An 18699-nucleotide genomic window follows, 5' to 3' on the forward strand; every position below is an offset into this window, starting at 1 on the left:
ACTATACTGTTTTCAATTTCATTTTGCTAATAGAAAATTGACTGTTTAATACTCGAATTTGAAGCTTATGCCATTAGATTAAATAATAAATTTATGAATAATATATTATTACATAATGAATTCTATGTTAATAATTGATTTTTTAAGAATTGTTAAAGATTTAATTTGATAAAAGTATACGTTTCTATACTGTTTTCAATTTCATTTTGCTAATAAATTATTGACTATTTATATCTCAAATTTGAAGCTTATGCTATTAGAATAAATTATAAGTTGGTGAAAAATATAATATTACATAATAAATAATGTGTTAATATTTGATTTTCAATAATTTATAAATCATGATTTAAATCCTAATCATTTATTAATCATATGATATTTTTGTTTATCCATTACTTTAGATCACAGTATTCATCTGAAATAATTGATGCAATTGGCGTATGAATCAGAATAAAATGAAAATAAGAGATGATAGTATTACCTCGTTCTTAACATGCTCATATGATTATTTTAAAAATAAAAAACCTAAAAATAAATCAAAGTTTTGTGTAAGTATACTGTTAACATTTTTATTTGGCTAATAAATAATTGGTTATTTATATCTCAAATTTGAAGCTTATGCCATTAGAATCAATGATAAATTTATGAAAAATATAATATTACATAATGAATTCTTTGTAAATAATTGATTTTTTAAGATTTGTTAAAAGTTTAATTTGAAAAAAGTATAGGTTACTATACTGTTTTCAATTTCATTTTGCTAATAGAAAATTGACTGTTTAATACTCGGATTTGAAGCTTATGCCATTAGATTAAATTATAAATTTATGAAAAATATATTTTTACATAATGAATTCTATGTTAATAATTGATTTTTAAAGAATTGTTAAAAATTTAATTTGATAATAGTATACGTTACTATACTGTTTTCAATTTCATTTTGCTAATAAATAATTGACTACTTATATCTTAGATTTGAAACTTATGCCATTAGAATCAATGATAATTTATGAAAAATATAATATTACATAATGAATTCAATGTTAAATATTGATTTTTAAAGAATTGTTAAAGATTTAATTTGATAAAAGTTTACGATAGTATACTGTTTACATTTTTATTTTGCTAATAAATTATTGACTATTTATATCTCAAATTTGAAGCTTATGCTATTAGAATAAATTATAAGTTGGTGAAAAATATAATATTACATAATAAATAATATGTTAATATTTGATTTTCAATAATTTATAAATCATAATTTAAATATTAATCATTTATTAATCATATGATATTTTTGTTTATCCATTACTTTAGATCACAGTATTCATCTGAAATAATTGATGCAATTGGCGTATGAATCAGAATAAAATGAAAATAAGAGATGATAGTATTACCTCGTTCTTAACATGCTCATATGATTATTTTAAAAATAAAAAACCTAAAAATAAATCAAAGTTTTGTGTAAGTATACTGTTTACATTTTTATTTTGCTATTAAATTATTGACAATTTATATCTCAAATTTGAAGCTTATGCCTTTAGAATCAATGATAAATTTATGAAAAATATAATATTACATAATGAATTCTATGTTAATAATTGATTTTTAAAGAATTGTTAATGATTTCATTTGATAAAAGTATATGATAGTATACTGTTTACATTTTTATTTTGCTAATAAATTATTGACTATTTCTATCTTAAATTTGAAGCTTATGCCATAAGATTAAATTATAAATTTATGAAAAATATATTATTACATAATGAATTCTATGTTAATAATTGATTTTTTAAGAATTGTTAAAAATTTAATTTGATAAAAGTATAGGTTACTATACTGTTTTCAATTTCATTTTGCTAATAAATAATTGACTACTTATATCTTAAATTTGAAGCTTATGCCATTAGAATCAATGATAAATTTATGAAAAATATAATATTACATAATGAATTCAATGTTAATAATTGATTTTTAAAGAATTGTTAAAGATTTATTTGATAAAAGTATATGATAGTATATTGTTTACATTTTTATTTTGCTAATAAATTATTGACTATTTATATCTAAATTTGAAGGTTATGCCATAAGATTAAATTATAAATTTACGAAAAATATAATATACATAATGAATTCAATGTTAATAATTGATTTTTAAAGAATTGTTAAAGATTTAATTTGATAAAAGTATATGATAGTATTCTGTTTACTTTTTTATTTTGCTAATAAATTATTGACTATTTATATCTCAAATTTGAAGCTTATGCTATTAGAATAAATTATAATTTGGTGAAAAATATAATATTACATAATGAATTCTTTGTAAATAATTGATTTTTTAAGAATTGTTAAAAATTTAATTTGATAAAAGTATAGTTACTATACTGTTTTCAATTTCATTTTGCTAATAGAAATTGACTGTTTAATACTCGGATTTGAAGCTTATGCCATTAGATTAAATTATAAATTTATGAAAAATATATTTTTACATAATGAATTCTATGTTAATAATTGATTTTTAAGAATTGTTAAAAATTTAATTTGATAAAAGTATACGTTACTATACTGTTTTCATTTCATTTTGCTAATAAATAATTGACTACTTATATCTTAGATTTGAAACTTATGCCATTAGAATCAATGATAATTTACGAAAAATATAATATTACATAATGAATTCAATGTTAATAATTGATTTTTAAAGAATTGTTAAAGATTTAATTTGATAAAAGTATATGATGTGTACTGTTTACTTTTTTATTTTGCTAATAAATTATTGACTATTTATATCTCAAATTTGAAGCTTATGCTATTAGAATAAATTATAAGTTGGTGAAAAATATAATATACATAATGAATTCAATGTTAATATTGATTTTCAATAATTTATAAATCATAATTTAAATATTAATCATTTATTAACCATATGATTTTTTGTTTATCCATTACTTTAGATCACAGTATTCATCTGAATAATTGATGCAATTGGCGTATGAATCAGAATAAAATGAAAATAAGAGATGATAGTATTACTTCGTTCTTAACATGCTCATATGATTATTTTAAAAATAAAAAACCTAAAAATAATCAAAGTTTTGTGTAAGTATACTGTTTTCAATTTCATTTTGCTAATAAATAATTGACTACTTATATCTTAATTTTGAAACTTATGCCATTAGAATCAATGATAAATTTATGAAATTTATAATATTACATAATGAATTCAATGTTAATAATTGATTTTTTAAGAATGTTAAAGATTTAATTTGATAAAAGTATATGATAGTATACTGTTTACATTTTTATTTTGCTAATAAATTATTGACTATTTCTATCTTAAATTTGAAGCTTATGCTATTAGATTGAATTACAAATTTATGAAAAATATAATATTACATAGTGAATTCTATGTAAATAATTGATTTTTTAAGAATTGTTAAAGATTTAATTTGATAAAAGTATACGTTACTATACTGTTTTTAATTTCATTTTGCTAATAAAAAATTGACTGTTTAATACTCGAATTTGAAGCTTATGCCATTAGATTAAATTATAAATTTATGAAAAATATAATATTACATAATGAATTCAATGTTAAATATTGATTTTTAAAGAATTGTTAAAGATTTAATTTGATAAAAGTATACGTTACTATACTGTTTTTAATTTCATTTTGCTAATAAATTATTGACTATTTATATCTTAAATTTGAAGCTTATGCCATAAGATTAAATTATAAATTTATGAAAAATATATTATTACATAATGAATTCTATGTTAATATTTGATTTTCAATAATTTATAAATCATAATTTAAATATTAATCATTTATTAATCATATGATATTTTTGTTTATCCATTACTTTAGATCACAGTATTCATCTGAAATAATTGATGCAATTTTCGTATGAATCAGAATAAAATGAAAATAAGAGATGATAGTATTACCTCGTTCTTAACATGCTCATATGATTATTTTAAAAATAAAAAACCTAAAAATAAATCAAAGTTTTGTGTAAGTATACTGTTAACATTTTTATTTTGCTAATAAATTATTGACTATTTCTATCTTAAATTTGAAGCTTATGCCATTAGAATCAATGATAAATTTATGAAAAGTATAATATTACATAATGAATTCTTTGTAAATAATTGATTTTTTAAGAATTGTTAAAAATTTAATTTGAAAAAAGTATAGGTTACTATACTGTTTTCAATTTCATTTTGCTAATAAAAAATTGACTGTTTAATACTCGGATTTGAAGCTTATGCCATTAGATTAAATTATAAATTTATGAAAAATATATTATTACATAATGAATTCTATGTTAATAATTGATTTTTTAAGAATTGTTAAAAATTTAATTTGATAAAAGTATAGGTTACTATACTGTTTTCAATTTCATTTTGCTAATAAATAATTGACTACTTATATCTTAAATTTGAAATTTATGCCATTAGAATCAATGATAAATTTATGAAAATATAATATTACATAATGAATTCAATGTCAATAATTGATTTTTAAAGAATTGTTAAAGATTTATTTTGATAAAAGTATATGATAGTATACTGTTTTCATTTTTATTTTGCTAATAAATTATTGACTATTTATATCTCAAATTTGAAGCTTATGCTATTAGAATAAATTATAAGTTGGTGAAAAATATAATATTACATAATAAATAATATGTTAATATTTGATTTTCAATAATTTATAAATCATAATTTAAATATTAATCATTTATTAATCATATGATATTTTTGTTTATCCATTACTTTAGATCACAGTATTCATCTGAAATAATTGATGCAATTGGCGTATGGATCAGAATAAAATGAAAATATGAGATGATAGTATTACCTCGTTCTTAACATGCTCATATGATTATTTTAAAAATAAAAAACCTAAAAATAAATCAAAGTTTTGTGTAAGTATACTGTTTACATTTTTATTTTGCTAATAAATAATTGACTACTTATATCTTAAATTTGAAGCTTATGCCTTTAGAATCAATGATAAATTTATGAAAAATTTAATATTACATAATGAATTCAATGTTAAATATTGATTTTTAAAGAATTGTAAAGATTTAATTTGATAAAAGTATATGATAGTATTCTGTTTACATTTTTATTTTGTTAATAAATTATTGACTATTTATATCTCAAATTTGAAGCTTATGCCATAAGATTAAATTATCAATTTATGAAAAATATATTATTACATAATGAATTCTATGTTAATAATTGATTTTTTAAGAATTGTTAAAAATTTAATTTGATAAAAGTATAGCTTACTATACTGTTTTCAATTTCATTTTGCTAATAAATAATTGACTACTTAGATCTTAAATTTGAAATTTATGCCATTAGAATCAATGATAAATTTATGAAAAATATAATATTACATAATGAATTCAATGTTAATAATTGATTTTTAAAGAATTGTTAAAGATTTAATTTGATAAAAGTATATGATAGTATATTGTTTACATTTTTATTTTGCTAATAAATTATTGACTATTTATATCTTAAATTTGAAGGTTATGCCATAAGATTAAATTATAAATTTACGAAAAATATAATATTACATAATGAATTCAATGTTAATAATTGATTTTTAAAGAATTGTTAAAGATTAATTTGATAAAAGTATATGATAGTATTCTGTTTACTTTTTTATTTTGCTAATAAATTATTGACTATTTATATCTCAAATTTGAAGCTTATGCTATTAGAATAAATTATAATTTGGTGAAAAATATAATATTACATAATGAATTCTTTGTAAATAATTGATTTTTTAAGAATTGTTAAAAATTTAATTTGATAAAAGTATAGGTTACTATACTGTTTTCAATTTCATTTTGCTAATAGAAATTTGACTGTTTAATACTCGGATTTGAAGCTTATGCCATTAGATTAAATTATAAATTTATGAAAAATATATTTTTACATAATGAATTCTATGTTAATAATTGATTTTTTAAGAATTGTTAAAAATTTAATTTTATAAAAGTAAAGGTTACTATACTGTTTTCAATTTCATTTTGCTAATAAATAATTGACTACTTATATCTTAGATTTGAAACTTATGCCATTAGAATCAATGATAAATTTATGAAAAATATAATATTACATAATGAATTCAATGTTAATAATTGATTTTTAAAGAATTGTTAAGATTAATTTGATAAAAGTATATGATAGTGTACTGTTTACTTTTTTATTTTGCTAATAAATTATTGACTATTTATATCTCAAATTTGAAGCTTATGCTATTAGAATAAATTATAAGTTGGTGAAAAATATAATATTACATAATAAATAATATGTTAATATTTGATTTTCAATAATTTATAAATCATAATTTAAATATTAATCATTTATTAACCATATGATATTTTTGTTTATCCATTACTTTAGATCACAGTATTCATCTGAAATAATTGATGCAATTGGCGTATGAATCAGAATAAAATGAAATAAGAATGATAGTATTACTTCGTTCTTACATGCTCATATGATTATTTTAAAAATAAAAAACCTAAAAATAAATCAAAGTTTTGTGTAAGTATACTGTTTTCAATTTCATTTTGCTAATAAATAATTGACTACTTATATCTTAATTTTGAAACTTATGCCATTAGAATCAATGATAAATTTATGAAATTTATAATATTACATAATGAATTCAATGTTAATAATTGATTTTTAAAGAATTGTTAAAGATTTAATTTGATAAAAGTATATGATAGTATACTGTTTACATTTTTATTTTGCTAATAAATTATTGACTATTTATATCTTAAATTTGAAGCTTATGCCATAAGATTAAATTATAAATTTATGAAAAATTATTATTACATAATGAATTCTATGTTAATAATTGATTTTTTAAGAATTGTTAAAAATTTAATTTGATAAAAGTATAGGTTACTATACTGTTTTCAATTTCATTTTGCTAATAGAAAATTGACTGTTTAATACTCGAATTTGAAGCTTATGCCATTAGATTAAATAATAAATTTATGAATAATATATTATTACATAATGAATTCTATGTTAATAATTGATTTTTTAAGAATTGTTAAAGATTTAATTTGATAAAAGTATACGTTTCTATACTGTTTTCAATTTCATTTTGCTAATAAATTATTGACTATTTATATCTCAAATTTGAAGCTTATGCTATTAGAATAAATTATAAGTTGGTGAAAAATATAATATTACTAATAAATAATGTGTTAATATTTGATTTTCAATAATTATAAATCATGATTTAAATCCTATCATTTATTAATCATATGATATTTTTGTTATCCATTACTTTAGATCACAGTATTCATCTGAAATAATTGATGCAATTGGCGTATGAATCAGAATAAAATGAAAATAAGAGATGATAGTATTACCTCGTTCTTAACATGCTCATATGATTATTTTAAAAATAAAAAACTAAAAATAAATCAAAGTTTTGTGTAAGTATACTGTTAACATTTTTATTTGACTAATAAATAATTGGTTATTTATATCTCAAATTTGAAGCTTATGCCATTAGAATCAATGATAAATTTATGAAAAATATAATATTACATAATGAATTCTTTGTAAATAATTGATTTTTTAAGATTTGTTAAAAGTTTAATTGAAAAAAGTATAGGTTACTATACTGTTTTCAATTTCATTTTGCTAATAGAAAATTGACTGTTTAATACTCGGATTTGAAGCTTATGCCATTAGATTAAATTATAAATTTATGAAAAATATATTTTTACATAATGAATTCTATGTTAATAATTGATTTTTAAAGAATTGTTAAAAATTTAATTTGATAATAGTATACGTTACTATACTGTTTTCAATTTCATTTTGCTAATAAATAATGACTACTTATATCTTAGATTTGAAACTTATGCCATTAGAATCAATGATAAATTTATGAAAATATAATATTACATAATGAATTCAATGTCAATAATTGATTTTTAAAGAATTGTTAAAGATTTATTTTGATAAAAGTATATGATAGTATACTGTTTTCATTTTTATTTTGCTAATAAATTATTGACTATTTATATCTCAAATTTGAAGCTTATGCTATTAGAATAAATTATAAGTTGGTGAAAAATATAATATTACATAATAAATAATATGTTAATATTTGATTTTCAATAATTTATAAATCATAATTTAAATATTAATCATTTATTATCATATGAATTTTTGTTTATCCATTACTTTAGATCACAGTATTCATCTGAAATAATTGATGCAATTGGCGTATGAATCAGAATAAAATGAAAATAAGAGATGATAGTATTACCTCGTTCTTAACATGCTCATATGATTATTTTAAAAATAAAAAACCTAAAAATAAATCAAAGTTTTGTGTAAGTATACTGTTTACATTTTTATTTTGCTAATAAATAATGACTACTTATATCTTAAATTTGAAACTTATGCCATTAGAATCAATGATAAATTTATGAAAAATATAATATTACATAATGAATTCAATGTTAATAATTGATTTTTAAAGAATTGTTAAAGATTTAATTTGATAAAAGTATATGATATATACTGTTTACATTTTTATTTTGCTAATAAATTATTGACTATTTATATCTTAAATTTGAAGCTTATGCCATAAGATTAAAATATAAATTTATGAAAACAATATTATTACATAATGAATTCTATGTTAATAATTGATTTTTTAAGAATGTGTTAAAAATTAATTTGATAAAAGTATAGCTTACTATACTGTTTTCAATTTCATTTTGCTAATAAATAATTGACTACTTAGATCTTAAATTTGAAATTTATGCCATTAGAATCAATGATAAATTTATGAAAAATATAATATTACATAATGAATCAATGTTAATAATTGATTTTTAAAGAATTGTTAAAGATTTAATTTGATAAAAGTATATGATAGTATATTGTTTACATTTTTATTTTGCTAATAAATTATTGACTATTTATATCTTAAATTTGAAGGTTATGCCATAAGATTAAATTATAAATTTACGAAAAATATAATATTACATAATGAATTCAATGTTAATAATTGATTTTTAAAGAATTGTTAAAGATTTAATTTGATAAAAGTATATGATAGTATTCTGTTTACTTTTTTATTTTGCTAATAAATTATTGACTATTTATATCTCAAATTTGAAGCTTATGCTATTAGAATAAATTATAATTTGGTGAAAAATATAATATTACATAATGAATTCTTTGTAAATAATTGATTTTTTAAGAATTGTTAAAAATTTAATTTGATAAAAGTATAGGTTACTATACTGTTTTCAATTTCATTTTGCTAATAGAAATTTGACTGTTTAATACTCGGATTTGAAGCTTATGCCATTAGAATCAATGATAAATTTATGAAAAATATAATATTACATAATGAATTCAATGTTAATAATTGATTTTTAAAGAATTGTTAAAGATTTAATTTGATAAAAGTATATGATAGTATACTGTATACTTTTTTATTTTGCTAATAAATTATTGACTATTTATATCTCAAATTTGAAGCTTATGCTATTAGAATAAATGATAATTTGGTGAAAAATATAATATTACATAATAAATAATATGTTAATATTGATTTTCAATATTTATTAATCATAATTTAAATCCTAATCATTTATTAATCATATGATATTTTTGTTTATCCATTACTTTAGATCACAGTATTCATCTGAAATCATTGATGCAATTGGCGTATGAATCAGAATAAAATGAAAATAAGAGATGATAGTATTACCTCGTTCTTAACATGCTCATATGATTATTTTAAAAATAAAAAACCTAAAAATAAATCAAAGTTTTGTGTAAGTATACTGTTTTCAATTTCATTTGGCTAATAAATAATTGACTACTTATATCTTAAATTTGAAACTTATGCCATTAGAATCAATGATAAATTTATGAAAAATATAATATTACATAATGAATTCAATGTTAATAATTGACTTTTAAAGAATAGTTAAAGATCTAATTTGATAAAAGTATATGATAGTATACTGTTTACATTATTATTTTGCTAATAAATTATTGACTATTTATATCTTAAATTTGAAGCTTATGCCATAAGATTTAATTATAAATTTATGAAAAATATATTATTACATAATGAATTTTTTGTAAATAATTGATTTTTTAAGAATTGTTAAAAATTTAATTTGATAAAAGTATAGGTTACTATACTGTTTTCAATTTCATTTTGCTAATAGAAATTTGACTGTTTAATACTCGGATTTGAAGCTTATGCCATTAGATTAAATTATAAATTTATGAAAAATATATTTTTACATAATGAATTCTATGTTAATAATTGATTTTTTAAGAATTGTTAAAAATTTAATTTTATAAAAGTAAAGGTTACTATACTGTTTTCAATTTCATTTTGCTAATAAATAATTGACTACTTATATCTTAAATTTGAAACTTATGCCATTAGAATCAATGATAAATTTATGAAAAATATAATATTACATAATGAATTCAATGTTAATAATTGATTTTTAAAGAATTGTTAAAGATTTAATTTGATAAAAGTATATGATAGTATACTGTATACTTTTTTATTTTGCTAATAAATTATTGACTATTTATATCTCAAATTTGAAGCTTATGCTATTAGAATAAATTATAATTTGGTGAAAAATATAATATTACATAATAAATAATATGTTAATATTTGATTTTCAATAATTTATTAATCATAATTTAAATCCTAATCATTTATTAATCATATGATATTTTTGTTTATCCATTACTTTAGATCACAGTATTCATCTGAAATAATTGATGCAATTGGCGTATGAATCAGAATAAAATGAAAATAAGAGATGATAGTATTACCTCGTTCTTAACATGCTCATATGATTATTTTAAAAATAAAAAACCTAAAAATAAATCAAAGTTTTGTGTAAGTATACTGTTTACATTTTTTTTGCTAATAAATAATTGACTACTTATATCTTAAATTTGAAACTTATGCCATTAGAATCAATGATAAATTTATGAAAAATATAATATTACATAATGAATTCAATGTTAATAATTGATTTTTAAAGAATTGTTAAAGATTTAATTTGATAAAAGTATATGATAGTATACTGTTTACATTTTTATTTTGCTAATAAATTATTGACTATTTATATCTTAAATTTGAAGCTTATGCCATAAGATTAAATTATAAATTTATGAAAACAATATTATTACATAATGAATTCTATGTTAATAATTGATTTTTTAAGAATTGTTAAAAATTTAATTTGATAAAAGTATAGCTTACTATACTGTTTTCAATTTCATTTTGCTAATAAATAATTGACTACTTAGATCTTAAATTTGAAATTTATGCCATTAGAATCAATGATAAATTTATGAAAAATATAATATTACATAATGAATTCAATGTTAATAATTGATTTTTAAAGAATTGTTAAAGATTTATTTTGATAAAAGTATATGATAGTATACTGTTTTCATTTTTATTTTGTTAATAATTATTGACTATTTATATCTTAAATTTGAAGGTTATGCCATAAGATTAAATTATAAATTTACGAAAAATATAATATTACATAATGAATTCAATGTTAATAATTGATTTTTAAAGAATTGTTAAAGATTTAATTGATAAAAGTATATGATAGTATCTGTTTACTTTTTTATTTTGCTAATAAATTATTGACTATTTATATCTCAAATTTGAAGCTTATGCTATTAGAATAAATTATAATTTGGTGAAAAATATAATATTACATAATGAATTCTTTGTAAATAATTGATTTTTTAAGAATTGTTAAAAATTTAATTTGATAAAAGTATAGGTTACTATACTGTTTTCAATTTCATTTTGCTAATAGAAATTTGACTGTTTAATACTCGGATTTGAAGCTTATGCCATTAGAATCAATGATAAATTTATGAAAAATATAAATTACATAATGAATTCAATGTTAATAATTGATTTTTAAAGAATTGTTAAAGATTTAATTGATAAAAGTATATGATAGTATACTGTATACTTTTTTATTTTGCTAATAAATTATTGACTATTTATATCTCAATTTGAAGCTTATGCTATTAGAATAATTATAATTTGGTGAAAAATATAATATTACATAATAAATAATATGTTAATATTTGATTTTCAATAATTTATTAATCATAATTTAAATCCTAATCATTTATTAATCATATGATATTTTTGTTTATCCATTACTTTAGATCACAGTATTCATCTGAAATCATTGATGCAATTGGCGTATGAATCAGAATAAAATGAAAATAAGAGATGATAGTATTACCTCGTTCTTAACATGCTCATATGATTATTTTAAAAATAAAAAACCTAAAAATAAATCAAAGTTTTGTGTAAGTATACTGTTTTCAATTTCATTTGGCTAATAAATAATTGACTACTTATATCTTAAATTTGAAACTTATGCCATTAGAATCAATGATAAATTTATGAAAAATATAATATTACATAATGAATTCAATGTTAATAATTGACTTTTAAAGAATAGTTAAAGATCTAATTTGATAAAAGTATATGATAGTATACTGTTTACATTATTATTTTGCTAATAAATTATTGACTATTTATATCTTAAATTTGAAGCTTATGCCATAAGATTTAATTATAAATTTATGAAAAATATATTATTACATAATGAATTCTATGTTAATAATTGATTTTTTAAGAATTGTTAAAAATTTAATTTGATAAAAGTATACGATAGTATATTGTTTACATTTTTATTTTGCTAATAAATAATTGACTACTTTAATCTTAAATTTGAAACTTATGCCATTAGAATCAATGATAAATTTACGAAAAATATAATATTACATAATGAATTCAATGTTAATAATTGATTCTTAAAGAATTGTTAAAGATTTAATTTGATAAAAGTATATGATAGTATCCTGTTTACTTTTTATTTTGCTAATAAATTATTGACTATTTATATCTCAAATTTGAAGCTTATGCTATTAGATAAATTATAATTGGTGAAAAATATAATATTACATAATAAATAATATGTTAATATTTGATTTTCAATAATTATTAATCATAATTTAAATCCTAATCATTTATTAATCATATGATATTTTTGTTTATCCATTACTTTAGATCACAGTATTCATCTGAAATCATTGATGCAATTGGCGTATGAATCAGAATAAAATGAAAATAAGAGATGATAGTATTACCTCGTTCTTAACATGCTCATATGATTATTTTAAATAAAAAACCTAAAAATAAATCAAAGTTTTGTGTAAGTATACTGTTTTCAATTTCATTTGGCTAATAAATAATTGACTACTTATATCTTAAATTTGAAACTTATGCCATTAGAATCAATGATAAATTTATGAAAAATATAATATTACATAATGAATTCAATGTTAATAATTGATTTTTAAAGAATTGTTAAAGATCTAATTTGATAAAAGTATATGATAGTATACTGTTTACATTATTATTTTGCTAATAAATTATTGACTATTTATATCTTAAATTTGAAGCTTATGCCATAAGATTTAATTATAAATTTATGAAAAATATATTATTACATAATGAATTCTATGTTAATAATGATTTTTAAGAATTGTTAAAAATTTAATTTGATAAAAGTATACGATAGTATATTGTTTACATTTTATTTTGCTAATAAATAATGACTACTTTAATCTTAAATTTGAAACTTATGCCATTAGAATCAATGATAAATTTACGAAAAATATAATATTACATAATGAATTCAATGTTAATAAATGATTCTTAAAGAATTGTTAAAGATTTATTTGATAAAAGTATATGATAGTATCCTGTTTACTTTTTTATTTTGAATAAATATTGACTATTTATCTCAAATTTGAAGCTTATGCTATTAGAATAAATTATAATTGGTGAAAAATATAATATTACAAATAAATAATATGTTAATTTTGATTTTCAATAATTTATTAATCATAATTTAAATCCTAATCATTTATTAATCATATGAATTTTTGTTTATCCATTACTTTAGATCACAGTATTCATCTGAAATAATTGATGCAATTGGCGTATGAATCAGAATAAAATGAAAATAAGAGATGATAGTATTACCTCGTTCTTAACATGCTCATATGATTATTTTAAAAAAAAAAACCTAAAAATAAATCAAAGTTTTGTGTAAGTATACTGTTTACATTTTATTTGGCTAATAAATAATGGGTTATTTATATCTCAAATTTGAAGCTTATGCTATTAGATTGAATTACAATTTATGAAAAATATAATATTACATAATGAATTCTTTGTAAATAATTGATTTTTTAAGAATTGTTAAAAATTTAATTTGATAAAAGTATAGGTTACTATACTGTTTTCATTTCATTTTGCTAATAGAAATTTGACTGTTTAATACTCGATTTGAAGCTTATGCCATTAGATTAAATTATAAATTTATGAAAAATATATTAACATAATGAATTAATGTTAATAATGATTTTTTAAGAATTGTTAAAAATTTAATTTTATAAAAGTAAAGGTTACTATACTGTTTTCAATTCAGTTTGCTAATAAATAATTGACTACTTATATCTTAAATTTGAAACTTATGCCATTAGAATCAATGAAAATTTATGAAAAATATAATATTACATAATGAATTCAATGTTAATAATGATTTTTAAAGAATTTTAAAGATTTAATTGATAAAAGTATACGATAGTATACTGTTTACATTTTTATTTTGCTAATAAATTATTGACTATTTATCTCTTAAATTTGAAGCTATGCCATAAGATTAAATTATAAATATGAAAACATATATTATTACATAATGAATTCAATGTTAATAATTGATTTTTAAAGAATTGTTAAAGATTTAATTTGATAAAAGATACGATAGTATATTTGTTACTTTTTATTTTGCTAATAATTATTGACTATTTATATCTTAAATTTGAAGCTTATGCCATAAGATTAAATTATAAATTTATGAAAAATATATTATTACATAATGAATACTATGTTAATAATTGATTTTTTAAAAATTTGTTAAAATTTAATTTGATAAAAGTATACGTTACTATACTGTTTTCAATTTCATTTTGCAAATAAATAATTGACTACTTAGATCTTAAATTTTAAATTTATGCCATTAGAATCAACGATAAATTTATGAAGAATATTATATTACATAATGAATTCAATGTTAATAATTGATTTTTAAAGAATTGTTAAAGATTTAATTTGATAAAAGTATATGATAGTATACTGTTTACTTTTTTATTTTGCTAATAAATAATTGACTACTTAGATCTTAAATTTGAAATTTATGCCATTAGAATCAATGATAAATTATGAAAAATAATATTACATAATAAATAATCTGTTAATATTTGATTTTCAATAATTTATAAATCATAATTTAAATATTAATCATTTATTAATCATATGATATTTTTGTTTATCCATTACTTTAAATCACAGTATTCATCTGAAATAATTGATGCAATTGGCGTATGAATCAGAATAAAATGAAAATAAGAGATGATAGTATTACCTCGTTCTTAACATGCTCATATGATTATTTTAAAAATAAAAAACCTAAAAATAAATCAAAGTTTTGTGTAAGTATACTGTTTACATTTTTATTTTGCTAATAAATAATTGACTACTTATATCTTAAATTTGAAACTTATGCCATTAGAATCAATGATAAATTTATGAAAAATATAATATTACATAATGAATTCAATGTTAATAATTGATTTTTAAAGAATTGTTAAAGATTTAATTTGATAAAAGTATATGATAGTATACTGTTTACATTTTTATTTGGCTAATAAATAATGGGTTATTTATATCTCAAATTTGAAGCTTATGCTATTAGATTGAATTACAAATTTATGAAAAATATATTTTTACATAATGAATTCTATGTTAATAATTGATTTTTAAGAATTGTTAAAAATTTAATTTTATAAAAGTAAGGTTACTATACTGTTTTCAATTTCATTTTGCTAATAAATAATTGACTACTTATATCTTAATTTGAAACTTATGCCATTAGAATCAATGATAAATTTATGAAAAATATAATATTACATAATGAATTCAATGTTAATAATTGATTTTTAAAGAATTGTTAAAGATCTAATTGATAAAAGTATATGATAGTATACTGTTTACATTATTATTTTGCTAATAAATTATTGACTATTTATATCTTAAATTTGAAGCTTATGCCATAAGATTAATTATAAATTTATGAAAAATATATTATTACATAATGAATTCTATTTAATATTGATTTTTTAAGATTGTTAAAAATTTAATTTGATAAAAGTATACGATAGTATATTGTTTACATTTTTATTTTGCTAATAAATAATTGACTACTTTAATCTTAAATTGAAACTTATGCCATTAGAATCAATGATAAATTTACGAAAAATATAATATTACATAATGAATTCAATGTTAATAATTTTTTTTTAAAGAATTGCTAAAGATTTATTTGATAAAAGTATATGATAGTATCCTGTTTACTTTTTTATTTTGCTAATAAATTATTGACTATTTATATCTCAAATTTGAAGCTTATGCTATTAGAATAAATTATATTTGGTGAAAAATATAATATTACATAATAAATAATATGTTAATATTTGATTTTCAATAATTTATTAATCATAATTTAAATCCTAATCATTTATTAATCATATGATATTTTTGTTTATCCATTACTTTAGATCACAGTATTCATCTGAAATAATTGATGCAATTGGCGTATGAATCAGAATAAAATGAAAATAAGAGATGATAGTATTACCTCGTTCTTAACATGCTCATATGATTATTTTAAAAATAAAAAACCTAAAAATAATCAAAGTTTTGTGTAAGTATACTGTTTTCAATTTCATTTGGCTAATAAATAATTGACTACTTATATCTTAAATTTGAAACTTATGCCATTAGAATCAATGATAAATTTATGAAAAATATAATATTACATAATGAATTCAATGTTAATAATTGATTTTTAAAGAATTGTTAAAGATTTAATTTGATAAAAGTATACGATAGTATACTGTTTACATTTTTATTTTGCTAATAAATTATTGACTATTTATATCTTAAATTTGAAGCTTATGCCATAAGATTAAATTATGAATTTATGAAATATATATTATTACATAATGAATTCAATGTTAATAATTGATTTTTAAAGAATTGTTAAAGATTTAATTTGATAAAAGTATACGATAGTATACTGTTTACATTTTTATTTTGCTAATAAATTATTGACTATTTATATCTTAAATTTGAAGCTTATGCCATAAGATTAAATTATAAATTTATGAAAAATATATTATTACATAATGAATACTATGTTAATAATTGATTTTTTAAAAATTTGTTAAAATTTAATTTGATAAAAGTATACGTTACTATACTGTTTTCAATTTCATTTTGCAAATAAATAATTGACTACTTAGATCTTAAATTTTAAATTTATGCCATTAGAATCAACGATAAATTTATGAAGAATATTATATTACATAATGAATTCAATGTTAATAATTGATTTTTAAAGAATTGTTAAAGATTTAATTTGATAAAAGTATATGATAGTATACTGTTTACTTTTTTATTTTGCTAATAAATAATTGACTACTTAGATCTTAAATTTGAAATTTATGCCATTAGAATCAATGATAAATTTACGAAAAATATATTATTACATAATGAATTCTATGTTAATAATTGAGTTTTTAAAAATTTGTTAAAATTTAATTTGATAAAAGTATACGTTACTATACTGTTTTCAATTTCATTTTGCTAATAAATAATTGACTACTTAGATCTTAAATTTTAAATTTATGCCATTAGAATCAACGATAAATTTATGAAGAATATTATATAATAATGAATTCATGTTAATAATTGATTTTTAAAGAATTGTTAAAGATTTAATTTGATAAAAGTATATGATAGTATACTGTTTACTTTTTTATTTTGCTAATAAATAATTGACTACTAGATCTAAATTTGAAATTTATGCCATTAGAATCAATGATAATTTACGAAAAATATATTATTACATAATGAATTCTATGTTAATAATTGATTTTTAAAATTGTTAAAATTTATTTGATAAAAGTATACGTTACTATACTGTTTTCAATTTCATTTTGCTAATAAATAATTGACTACTTAGATCTTAAATTTTAAATTATGCCATTAGAATCAACGATAAATTTATGAAAATTATATATTACATAATGAATTCAATGTAATAATTGATTTTTAAAGAATTGTTAAAGATTTAATTTGATAAAAGTATATGATAGTATACTGTTTACTTTTTTATTTTGCTAATAAATTATTGACTACTTATATCTAATTTGAAATTATGCCATTAGAATCAATGATAAATTTATGAAAAATAAAATTACATAATAAATAATCTGTTAATATTGATTTTCAATAATTTATAAATCATAATTTAAATATTAATCATTTATTAATCATATGATATTTTTGTTTATCATTACTTTAGATCACAGTATTCATCTGAAATAATGATGCAATTGGCGTATGAATCAGAATAAAATGAAAATAAGAGATGATAGTATTACCTCGTTCTAACA

General features: G+C 17.8%; 1 long non-coding RNA gene across 2 annotated transcripts; it reads left to right on the forward strand.

The window, feature by feature from the left end:
* The first annotated feature begins 401 nt into the window (after positions 1-401).
* On the forward strand, positions 402-10951 carry LOC126551854 (uncharacterized). 2 transcript variants are annotated; one of them, XR_007605747.1, is made up of 5 exons: positions 402-548; positions 1318-1464; positions 3869-4015; positions 4785-4931; positions 10811-10951. It is a non-coding gene; the product is annotated as an uncharacterized LOC126551854 (long non-coding RNA). The 2 variants fall into 2 exon arrangements; XR_007605748.1 differs by lacking the exon at positions 3869-4015.
* The last annotated feature ends 7748 nt before the right edge of the window (positions 10952-18699 follow it).

This window comes from Aphis gossypii, chromosome X, assembly GCF_020184175.1.
Source record: "Aphis gossypii isolate Hap1 chromosome X, ASM2018417v2, whole genome shotgun sequence".
Classification (NCBI taxonomy): Eukaryota; Metazoa; Arthropoda; class Insecta; order Hemiptera; family Aphididae; genus Aphis; species Aphis gossypii.